This window comes from Puma concolor, chromosome B1 (assembly GCF_028749965.1).
Source record: "Puma concolor isolate L17-30 chromosome B1, mPumCon1.1.hap2, whole genome shotgun sequence".
Taxonomy (NCBI): Eukaryota; Metazoa; Chordata; class Mammalia; order Carnivora; family Felidae; genus Puma; species Puma concolor.
In genome coordinates, this window is record NC_141670.1 from 178,312,563 (window position 1) to 178,325,112 (window position 12,550).

Sequence of the window (12,550 nt, forward strand, 5' to 3'; positions counted from 1 at the left end):
TGTTCAAGCTGAATTCTCATGAGTGAAACTCCACTCTAATGATAATGAGGAACAGAAGTATGCCATTATTATGTTGTGAATTAATAAGACAAAAAATCAGAGTATCTCAAGCAAAATCACTATAAGCCAGACTTTCTTGGAGAAACAGAAACAGACTAAAACTGTGTGTGTGTGTGTGTGTGTGTGTGTGTGTGTGTGTGTGCATGTTTTTGTGGAGGGAAAGAGAGAGAGATGGGGAGATTTGTTTTTGGAAATCATTCTCAGGGGACTGTGTGGGCTGGAAAGTCCAGAACTCCTAGAGCAGACCAGCCGACTTGAGATCATGGGAAGAGTTGGCATTGTAGCTTGAGTCCAGTGGAGGTCTTCACTTCAACTAGAACTATTTATCATATCTGAACCAGTTCCAGGAATTCACTTATTCTTTCTGTAAACATTTTCTCAGTGTCAACTCTGTAGCCAAGACTGTTCTAGGTGCTAAGGAGGCTGCAGTGAATAAAATAGACAAGATCCTGGTTCCATGAAATTGTATTCAAATGTGATGGTACTGAGAGCAGGAATGAAATTTATGTAGATATCATATGGAATATGGATGTTCATATATCCTATAGGGAAAAATAAATCAGGAGATGAAGAAAGGGCTGCCAGGTTACCTGCGATAATCCCCCCCCCGAAGAGTCTTGCTATTTTCTGAGTAGGGCTTTTTAAACTTGCTGCCAGCTCGGTCAAACAAAATCCTAGAAATATAATTTCTCAGGTTTTTCCACAAAATAATAGCCAGAATAATTCATAAATAGCTTATAACAGCTTGAAAAGACCAGACATTTTAGAGGGCAATCTTTTTTTTTTTTTTTTTTTTCTTTCCTAGAGAATAGAGAAAGGCCATATATAGAGATTGCAAGGAAAAGTCCAATTTCAACATCCATTCTGATCATTGGTTACCCAAAGTAGATACCAATCCTCAGAAGCCTGTATTTTCATTTCACTTATCATATTTCCAAGTCCAGTGGATAAAAAGTTGTTACCACTTTCCTCTTATTGGGGGGTGAGGGCAAAATAATGGATTGGCAGCAACTTACCTAAGTTTGCCCCTCACCTGGAAGATTGAAGCAGACTCAGAAGGGCCGTGGATCAATTGTAAAGGGTCGGTTCGAGTTCCATAATGTTCAGATGAGGGTGGAGTTTTCTCTTTAATGAAGGAAGATGTACAGTACATATATGCAGCATTTGCAAGAATACATTAAAATATAACAGCAGAGTAATCTATTAGGAGAGGGTGGGGTTTAACAACTGACAAGATGAATATAAGCAGGAAATGCAAAGAGCAAGATTTGTGTTGTTAGTGAGAATCGAAGTTAAACAGATAAGGAATAGGTAGGATAGGCAGTTTCTATCCTACCTTATATTAGATTAATTATAAGATTAATTAATTAGATTAGATTAATTATAAGATCAATGGGACTATGATATAGAGGTATCAAGTTGTCTTAAAGAATAAAGAAATAGTGGACAATATCTGATAATTTCCGTTTTTAATGAAAAAGGAAGGCAAGAATCTCTCATTCTTTTCTCCATTTCTGAAAGTATTCGAGTCATTTTTATGATGACCCTTTTTAAATATCTTTATTTTGTCATTTTCTGTGTTATTTCAAGTTTTCCTTAGTACCTTTCTTTCAATCTAATGTACTGACCTGAGTCTTTTTTATTACATTTCTGTGACATCTAGCTAAACCACCAACTCCAAACTTATAGAACAGCTTAATTATAGAATATGACCCTTTAATGTTGACTTAGATATTGAATTGTCTAATGATTTTCCCCGATAAATAGGAAATTCCAAATAAATTATTGGTAAGTTTATTACATGTATAAATTAAGCAGGATGAGAAACTATAGTATTTAAAGCTGAGAAAAAATACACACTTTTCAGCCACAGAGAAATGGGCAAGGCAAGGGGACTTTATATCATTATATAGGAAACAAAGCAGCTGTGGGTCTTAAAAGTAAGGCATAAAGTAGAACACCAGGGATATACAAATTGTTTACAGAAAGCATATAAACATTAGGACAAGTAATACAATTTGCCACATGGCCAGACACTGTTCTAAAGCAAGTTTAATTAGTAGGACAGTGATACACCCACGACCAGGTTATTATTCCCAGGAAAATTCCACCCTTGCCACACACAGAGGGTAAATCAACTGAATACATTGGAATTGAGCAGCCTGTACATGCCACACAATCTGACCCCATTAGATTGTGCTGTAGGAAGAGTAGCTAAAGACACACTTCCAGACTTCTTAAATTCGCTGCATTCATACAAGGACGGTTTTTAAAGCAGAAAGTGAAGTCATCACTGAATTCAATGATTTTTGATTCAGTTTGAATTAACACTGTGTCATTAATTATACACAACATCGGACGTTAACTTTCCAAGTTTTTACCAGAAGAATATTGTGCAGTTGGTTGAGGTAAGCTCAAGAAATCACCAATTCTGACTACTCAGCATTCTCTTATTCCCTACAGGGATAGTTGAGCCATTTCTGGTGATCCTACTGTTGAGTGGGGCTCAGACGGGAAATCACTTATCTGGAGGATCAAGAGGATAGAATTTAATGATTTATGATGTTAACAGTCATTTGGGAACTGACAGCTTTAAGAAGAATATGATCATACAGTGTGGTTATAATACAATTAATGAAATCTCTTTTGCTAATGCAACATTGTGTGTCAACCATACTCAAAAAAAAAAAAAAAAAGAAAGAAAGAAAGAATAAAAAGGCTTTAATCCTTCATAATAAAGTATTGGCCCTCACGACACCCCAAAAAAGAACAATATTATCAGCCACTAATTTAAATTAGTGGGAAGAATGTGGTATAGTGTAACATTCAAACCAGCCATTTACAATCAGACTGCACATTGTAGGGAATATGCTACAGTGTTTACAAATGAATGTACAATATTTAAAAGTCTATAATCTGACTTTTTAATTTTTATTTTATTTATTTATTTATTTATTTATTTATTTATTTATTTATTTATTTATTTTAATTCCAATATAGTTAGCATACAGTCATGGAAAATCCTGCAATTCTGTGATTGCACTATCACAAGGCAACAATAAACTGAATTTAAGCATTGGCAGTCTTTATGGATTGAGCACACACTCTTTTTTTTTTCTAAGTTTTTATTTAAATTCCAGTTAGCATACAGAGTGATATTAGTTTCAGATGCATAATATACTGATTCAGCACATCCATACAACACCTGGTGCTCATCACATGTGCCCTCTTTAATCCCCATCACCTCTTTCACCCATCCTCCCCATAGTGGGGATGGTGGGGACCACCAGTTTGTTCTCTATGGTTAAGTGTCTGTTTCTTGGCTTGCTTCTCTCTTTTACCCTTTGCTCATTTGTTTTGTTTCTTCAATTCCACTCTTGCCAACTTCTTTATCTTCCTATTTTCATACACACTGACTTACATACTGGAATCTGACACCTGTAGGAGTTTGCAACATGTATACATGAGTAAAGGTACATAAGTCAGAACTGTGTGATTCCTGATTTGTAACAATAACCATTATGGTACTCAGAATCTTGGAGCCCTACCCTGTGCAATAAGAATAAAACAAATAATGTAATAAACATTTGTGTGAGAATTAAAGAAGTATATTCTGAGGAAATTGTGGTCAGAAGATAAAAGTGGAGAGGATCACTTCATAACAACCCAAAATGATTAAAATAAACAAATATATTAGCTAATATGATTAAGGATTTAAAAAAAATTACTGATTTGTCACCCTTTGATTCCTCATTCCCTAGTCACAACACCTTGGAAAGTGTTATAAGCCTAACATAGATATCATAAGGAAAAGCATATATTGTACTTTCCAGTTTCAGTAAACGCAGCTGAATTTCCATGCAATTACATCACCATCAATAAGTTCATTGAGCTACTGACTAGGGAAGCATTGCTGTGCCCAGAAACATGTTCTTAATTTGAGGTTATGCTAATCTTGTAACCTTGACCAAAGAACTTTAAAATTGAAAATCAGATAACTTATAAGATGGAATTAGCTACTTTAAGTACTCAACAGCCAATTAACTCTGTGACCTTCTAGGCATGACATGGGGAGATTGTGTAAAAGAACGTAGAGAGAAGAGAATATTGGGCTAGTGCCCTTTAGGATTAAAGAAAATTCTAATGATGAGCATAATGAAGAGAATTTCATTAGCAGATAATTCATGCATTTGATATATACCAATTAATTGACTGGAATAATTACTTGGCTCTCACTTTTCTTTTTAACTTTATTCTCTTCTTTTACATAGCTCTTAAAAGCACAATTATTACTAAGATCCCTGAACTCTAGTTTTCATTATTTATATGGGTTTAATTAGACACTATAGGCAATATATACAAAAGTACAGCCTAAGGACCATTTATTATATATTAAATTGTTTTAGTCTCATAATTAAAACCAATAATCACATTAATTAGATTTCTGTTTATTAATACATTCACAAGTATCAAATAAGCATACATTATGTGGTAGGTACTACATATACACACACATGTATGTATGTTTCATGTGCTTGGATACAGTAAACAAAACACACAAGAAATGCAGTCATCTTGAGGAAGACATCCCAGTAGGAGAGAGAGTTAATAAACAAACAAGTAAAACCTGTAATATGTTAAATAGTAAGTGCCAGGGAGAAGTAAGTCAGAAAGAAATGGGATTACTAGTCAGGACAGGGTTCAGTCTCATTATTATTACACACACTGTTAGTCCTGTGAATAAAGTGACATAAGCACAATGGCTGGAATGTAGTCAGGGAGTAAATTGTGTGTCTTTATGTTAAGGAAAACAATCAAAGTAGATAGAATATTTCTGAGCTATAAATCACCTGGGATATTTCAGAACCAGCAAAATGATTTAATAGCTGAAAAGGAATGATGGAGGGTCAGATGACGGCCAACAAATAACAAATGTGCTGTTCACATAGGACATTTTAGACAACTGCAAGGATTTTGGCTTTGATTGTGAGATGGGAAGCCACTGACGTGGAATGGAAAAGTCATATGACTTTGCTCGTATGTTAAAAGGATTACTCTGGCTGCCATGCTATGGTTGGGGTGTGAATGGCAAAGGTAGAAACAGGAGTACCATGTTGGAAACTGTATGATGGTGGATGGTGGCAGGGTGATAATGGTAGGTGTGGAAACAAGTAATTACATCCAAGATAAATTTTGAATAGGACTATGAGGAGCTTAAGACTGAACATGGGGATTGAGAAAAACAGAGATTCAAGATGATTTCAACTGTTTTACCCTGAGCAACTAAATCAGGAATGAAAATATCAATTACTAAACAAATGACAGTCTTAAAATATGGCCCAAAATTTACATTATAATTATATATAGTCGCTAAACTCTACAGAAAAAAAAGCAAAGAATAAGCTTTGCCTTATAGAAGATAGATTTAGAAATTTGCTAAGAGTCAAAGAGGAGATACTACATTGCGCTGTGTATTAATTCTGGATTGTTTTAAATAAATTCCCGATTTGGTACAGTTGGTAAATAATAATTCTATATATAACATTAATAGGGTATTTTGACCTTATAACCTATTTTTAAAAATTCCCCTTATATCTCATACTCAGTTGGATTGTGGTGATTTAGCTTGTAATTCTGGGGCTAAAAGCAAGACACCAATACTCTCACCAAATGCTTCATTTAAGAACTTAATCTAATTTAAGGGCATAAAGGAATAATTAAGCAAAGCCTCATCTGTTCCAATATACTTACCTCTGTAGATGTGACAATATTTGTTTCATACATTAAAATAAGTCAGAGATCTGAATATTTTTCACAGATAGAGAAGAAACAGTAAAATATTTATATGATTTACCAATGGGAAAAACACAAAGAACTTTCTGGGATTTTTATTGGTCTAAAAACCCTTGAAGTGATATAGCTTCAAATCTACAGTCTGTAGCATTTCTGCTTCATCCTGATACTCGACTGATTAGATTTTTGGAGAAACCTGCCAGTTTGAGAATAATCATTCTAAAGAATTTGTTTTAGAGTCTGTATTTTAACGCAATATTCTCAGAGGAAATCAGAAACATATTTTATGGTTGCAAATGAGTTTATGAATTTAAAATTTCAGGGAACTACCTCTATCATTTTTGAACCACCTTAATAAATATTTACTTACACATCTAGAAAATGTCATAAAAGATTCAACATTTATTATTGATATATCAGTTAGGTCTCTTTCAGCACATAAATGACCAAAAACATAACTCATTCTGGCCTATACAATAATAGGAAATTATTGACTCAGATAGTTCAGCAGGCTTGGGTTACAGAGATTTGTTAGGCACATTTCTCCGATGACACAGTTTAATTGGCTCGCGGCAGGAAATCTACTTATCTACCTCAGTGGATTTGCATTTCTAAAATAAACTCCAGGAGAAAAATTAAAATAGTTTAACCTGTGTATAAGAGACTCTATTCTTTTTTTTTTTTTTAATTTTTTTTTCAACGTTTTTATTTACTTTTGAAAGAAAGAGAGACAGAGCATGAGCGGGGGAGGAGCAGAGAGAGAGGGAGACCTAGAATTTGAAGCAGGCTCCAGGCTCTAAGCCATCAGCACAGAGCCTGATGTGGGGCCCGAACCCACGAACTGTGAGATCATGACCTGAGCTGAAGCCGCAGGCTCAACTGACCGAGCCACCCAGGCGCCCCAGGAGACTCTATACTTTAGAAGAACTGGACTTTCCAGAATGAAAGACACAGCAAATATTAAAGAAAAAAAAAAAAAAGTTAAAAAGAAGAAAAGTAAATCCATAAGGTTACCAAAGTTAGTTTCTTAATAATGGAAAGACATGATAGTCTCCACCCACCCCCTCACATTTCTTCCATAACTACAGAATCATCTCACATCTATAGGTATCAATATCATGAAAGGGGGTAAAAAAAAGTTGTATTTCTCAGGGCCCTTATCATTTGGTGACCTATTGGTGACAGATTGCCTTTTTCCCTTGTATTTCTTTGTAGTCAATTCCCTTCTTAGACCATTTCAACTGCCAATATGCATTCTGCCTGCATATATATATATATATATATATATATATATAATTTATATAATTTAATATATATTTATATACTATATAGCAATTTATATTATTTATATATTTTTATATACATATAAATAGTAGTCTTTTGTGAAATTTCCAGTAACAGGATAATATAGTAAATGTGGTTTTGTGCCTGACTTATTTCACTTACATAATGTGTTTGAGATTCATCCACATTCTTGCATATATCATTAGCTTCCTCCTTTTTATTTCTTTTTATTTATTCTAAATATGGATGCAACAATTTAACACCTCATCAGTTGATGGACATATGAGGTATTTCCGGTTTGAAGCAATTATAAATAAACCCTTAATGAAACTTAATAAATGGATATATGTCTTCCATTTCGTTCAGGTAAATATCCAGGAATGCTATTGCTTGGATGTATATATAAATGTTGCTTACTTTACAAGAAAATCACAAAACTGTGTCCCAAAGTGACTGCTCTATTTTGCATTCCCAATGGCAATCTATGTGAGTGTCCCAATTGCTCTTTTGCACTTCGTCTTGTTACTGACATAATCAGCCATTTTAATAGATATATGGTGGTATCACATTAGAGCTTTATTTGCATTTCACTATTGAATAATGAAATTTTGTCATTAGTGACTTGAGGTTAGTGAAAGAAGTTTTCATTTTTTATGTGTTCATCATATGTGTATCTTAACTGGAGAAGTGTCTGTTTGAGTCTTCGTCCATTTGATTATTGGGTTGTTTTTCTTCTTATGGCTGAGTTGTAAGAGTTGTGGATAGCAGCCCTCTATTAGATATGCTTTTTGCAAATACTTCTCCCAGTCTGTGGCTTGTCTTTGGATTAGCTAACTAGTATCTTTTGAAGAGCAGAAGTTTTTCATTTTGATGTAAGCCAGCTTATTGATTTTTTCCTTAATGTTTTCTGTTTACTATTCCTTATCGTCCCTCTCCAAAAAAACAAAAACAAAAACAAAACAAAAAAAACCCACACAAATGAACAAAAAACCAAAAACAAAACAAAAACAAACAAACAAACAAAAACACCTCAGGCTTAAATTTTAGTTATGTTTTTGCTTGGCAGCTTCATCATGTCAGGTTTTACTTTTAGGTCTATGAATCATTTCAACTTAATTTTTATATAACGGTTAATGTATTGTCTTCTCTTGTCTCTTTCTCAGTTTCTACCCTCACCCTCGTCTTTCTATTTCTTTAAATAATCATACCCATTTTTTTCCACCATTACTTTAAAAACCTATGCATTTCCTATTGAATTACCTATACAACTTTATTCAAAATCAAATTACATTACGTGTGGATCTATTTCTGAACATTCCCTTTTGATTCATTTGTGTGTATTTATTCTTATACAGATACTGAAGTATCTTGATTATTGAAGTGTTATTTTTACTTTTTTAATGTTTATTTATTTTGAGAGAGAGAAAGAGAGAGCATGAGCAGGAAAGGACAGAGAGAGAGAGAGAGAGAGAGAGAGAGGGAGAGAGAGAGAGAGAGATGGAGAGAGAGAGAGAGAGAGAGAGAGAGAGAGAGAGAATCCCAAGCAGGCTCCACAGTATAAACACAGATGACCTGAGCCAAAATCAAAGAGTCCTACACTCAACCAACCGAGCCACCGCAATTGAAGTTTTAAAGAAGTGTTGACATCAGATAGTGTCAGTCCTACTACTTGATTCTTCCTTTTCAAAATTGTTTGGGCTATTCTGGGAGGACTGTGTTTCCATATAATTTATGTAATTAACTTTAACTTTTTTTTTTTTTTGAGATAACCATAAATTAACATAAAGTTGTAAAAGATAACATAGAAATATCTCATGTACTCTTTACCAGCCTCTCCCAATAGTTATATTGTGCATAATTCTAATATTTCACAACTGATAGGCTCTGACAAAACCCACCAATATTCTGATGTTTGAATCAGTTTTGCATACTGATGTATGTGTGTGGGGGCAATGGGTGGTGTGGTGTTTTTCTTTCATACTATGAGAATTTATTACATACTGAAATTTGTGTAATCATCACTAGAGGTTATGAAGTTCATAACCTCTAAAGTTCCTCGTGCTAATCCTTCAAACTAAAGTTTTGGTTTTTTTTACAATACTTTTATATTTTAAAGAAAAATTGTGACTATAGTATTGAGTTTCTATACACCTTCCACTCAGTTTCCTCTATAATTAACATCTTACCTTAATATGCTAACTTTGTTATAGTTAATGAACCATACATATTGATATATGTTACTATTTTTGTTATATATTGCTTTGAATCAAAATTCATACTTTACTCAGAATACCTTAATCTTAACCTAGTTGTTGTTTTTTTTTTGTTTTGTTTTTTTTTTTTTTTTTTGTCCTGTCTCTGGATTCCATCTAGGACACCACATTACATTTTTTTTTTTTTTTGTCTCTTTCCTTAATTTTCTCTTACCTGTATTGGTTTCTCACATTTTTCTTTGCTTTGACCACTTTGACAGTTTTGAGTTCTAGTCAGATGTTTTGTTGTATACTCATCCATAGGAATTAGGCTGAAATTTTCTCATGATTTTATTGAGGTTATAAAGTTTTAGGGAGAAAGACCACAGATGTTAGATGCCATTTCAATCAGAATGTATCAAGGGTAACTACAATCAACATGACTTACCACTGTTGATGTTGACCTTGATTACTTTGCTAAAGTAGTGCTTGTCAGGTTTCTTGAATGTAAAGTTACCCTCCTCTTGCTTGATTTTGTACACTTTGGAAGTAAGTGACTATGGGGCATCCCACACTTAAGAAGAAGAAAGTTATGTTCCACCTCCTTGAGATCGGGTAATTTACATATGAGTATTTCTGATTCACTGGCCTCCAGATAGTAACACAGAAATTATCACACCATACTCATTACCTATATATTATTCTTAATATTGATTAATTTATTTTGTTAGTCTCAATGTTCCCTCCCCTCCATTATTTAATGGTAACACTTGGGTGGAAAAGCCACAAGCTTAATTTGATCTCTGCTGGCAAATTGAGTCTTAATGTGCCTTTATTCTTAAAAATGTTTCAATACTATTTCCCATTATTTGGAATCTAGAAGCACAAATTCTCTAAATCTGTAGGCCTTCATCTTTAAGTGCTATGACTTCTTTCTTCCATTTCTCTTTTCAAGCCATCTAATCCTTCCATGACCTCATCTCCTTCTTCTTATACCTTACTAAATGTAGAGAGTAATGATCAAACACACATGGCTCTGATTCTCCTTTCCAATCTCTTTTTCTATAGTCACAGCCTCAATGGACTTGCATTCCACCTTTCCAGATTTCAGGATTAAGTATCAGATTTCTAGCTTGTGTATCCAAAAATGCTCTTTATTATGTGAGGGAGCACAAGAGTTGGATCAATTCTTAGGAAAGTGAATATGAATTAGGTATGCACATGTGACTATAAGGTGTTACTGAGATGTTTAGGAAGATCTATAAAAAGGCAATTGTGTATATGACATTATACACAGAGATATCTAGGTTGAAGAGGTGTAATGTGATACAGTTATGTTTACTTGACCAAGCACAAGGCATTACATTAAGGCAGATGTTTGGGTTCACCCAGAATTGTTCTTTTGCTAGGGAAGTGAAATAGAAAGGATGATGTGTCTCATATATATATAATAGGTACCAATTCTGTGGTAGGCAAGAATCTAAGATGGCCCTAAAGATTCCCACCTCTGGTATAGCTGTGATTAAATTGCATTATGTGGCAAAGATTAAGAGGTTTTACAGCTATAATTAAGACTGTAATTGGCTTGACTCTGAGTTAAAGGTAGATTAACCTGGGTAGGATTTAAGCAAGTCCTACTTACTTAATCTGTTGATCCCTGTAAAAAAAAAAAAAAAAAAAAAAAATAGGGACAAGCCTTCCCTGAATTCAAAGAAGCTTTATTAATGGCACTGAAGAAGCAAGCTACTGTGAGTCCTACAGGTACAAAGAAATGAATTCTGCCAAGAGCTTAGAAGAGGACTGGGATCCAGTTTAACCTGGGCTGAGGTCCTGACCCATGGAAGTAGTGAGATAATAAACATGTTTTGTGTTTAAGCCTCTGAGCTTTTAGTAATTTATTATTCAACAATACAAAATGAAAATAGCATTTGTAGGTGTTATTAAATGATCAAATTTTGAGTCTGAGTCGAATAAGGAAGAAAGTAAAGGCAACAGCAGGATGACAAGACATAGTTGGAGGGATTAATGTCCTGTTGACTTTGATGAGGTTGAAGAAGCATTTTCTTAAGCACACAAATTGAGGATATGGTGGTCATAAACAGTGATAGTTTTCTGCAGTGAATTTCTGTAGTTAACATTGTCCTGAATGAAAGTGCATGAACAATTAGACTAGATGGAATATCCAAGTACTAAACAGGTGTGTCTGCTTAGGATCTCAAAAAGCTGAAATTAAGGATCCTAGGGTCCTTTTTTTAAGCACATATGGTTGCTGGAGGTATTTGGTTTCCTATAGGTGTCAGACTGAGGTCCCCATTTTTATGCTAGCTGTTGATTGGGGACCACATTCATCTTCTAAAGGCAACCTCAGTTCTTTGCCATGTACCTCCCATAGACAGTTCACAGCATAGCTATTTGTTTTTTTTTATTTTTTTATTTCTTTTCCCATGCCAGCAGGATCCTTCCTCTTTGACTTCTTCTACCGCTCAATCAGCTCCAATAGTCTTCTCTAACATCATGTCTTAACAGGAATGACTATCTTATCACCATTTGCCACATAACATAAACTAATCAAAAGAACCACCATGCCATCATAGTTATGTTTCATGTACACTCAGTGCTGGGGTTATGTAAAAGGTACACAACAGGGGTAGGATTGCTCTGGGCCCTTTTAGAACTTTGTCTTGGACAATTCTTATCATAGATTTGGAAAACTGGATTATAAATTGATTAAAAATATTTCTGGAAATAAAATTTGCATCAAAACTCTTACATTTTTCATATCACTTGATCAGTAATTCCATATTTAAGATCTATACTGAAGAAATAATCTGCTATGGTACTTATTGAAATGTTTTATGAAATGTAAAATAAGATAAAAAAATCAAACTCTTGAAGGAAATGTGATATATAGATTTTCAGTTCCAGACAGTAATGATAATCATGTGTTCAATATTTTAAATAGCAGGCACACGCTGACAAAAAATGAGTAAGCAATGTACACGGTAATTATGCAATGAAAATGTTAGTAAATGGTTGTTCTATATAGTGATATTACTAGCCATTTGTTTAAATCTTTTCGGCTATTTTCTATATTTAAAAATTTTTTAATGCTATAATATAACGTGACTTGTTTAGACTGTTTTAACAAGAGAGCTTGGGTGTATTGAACAAAATACAATTAGTATACTCACACCTACCCACTATATTCCTAAGTCATTGCA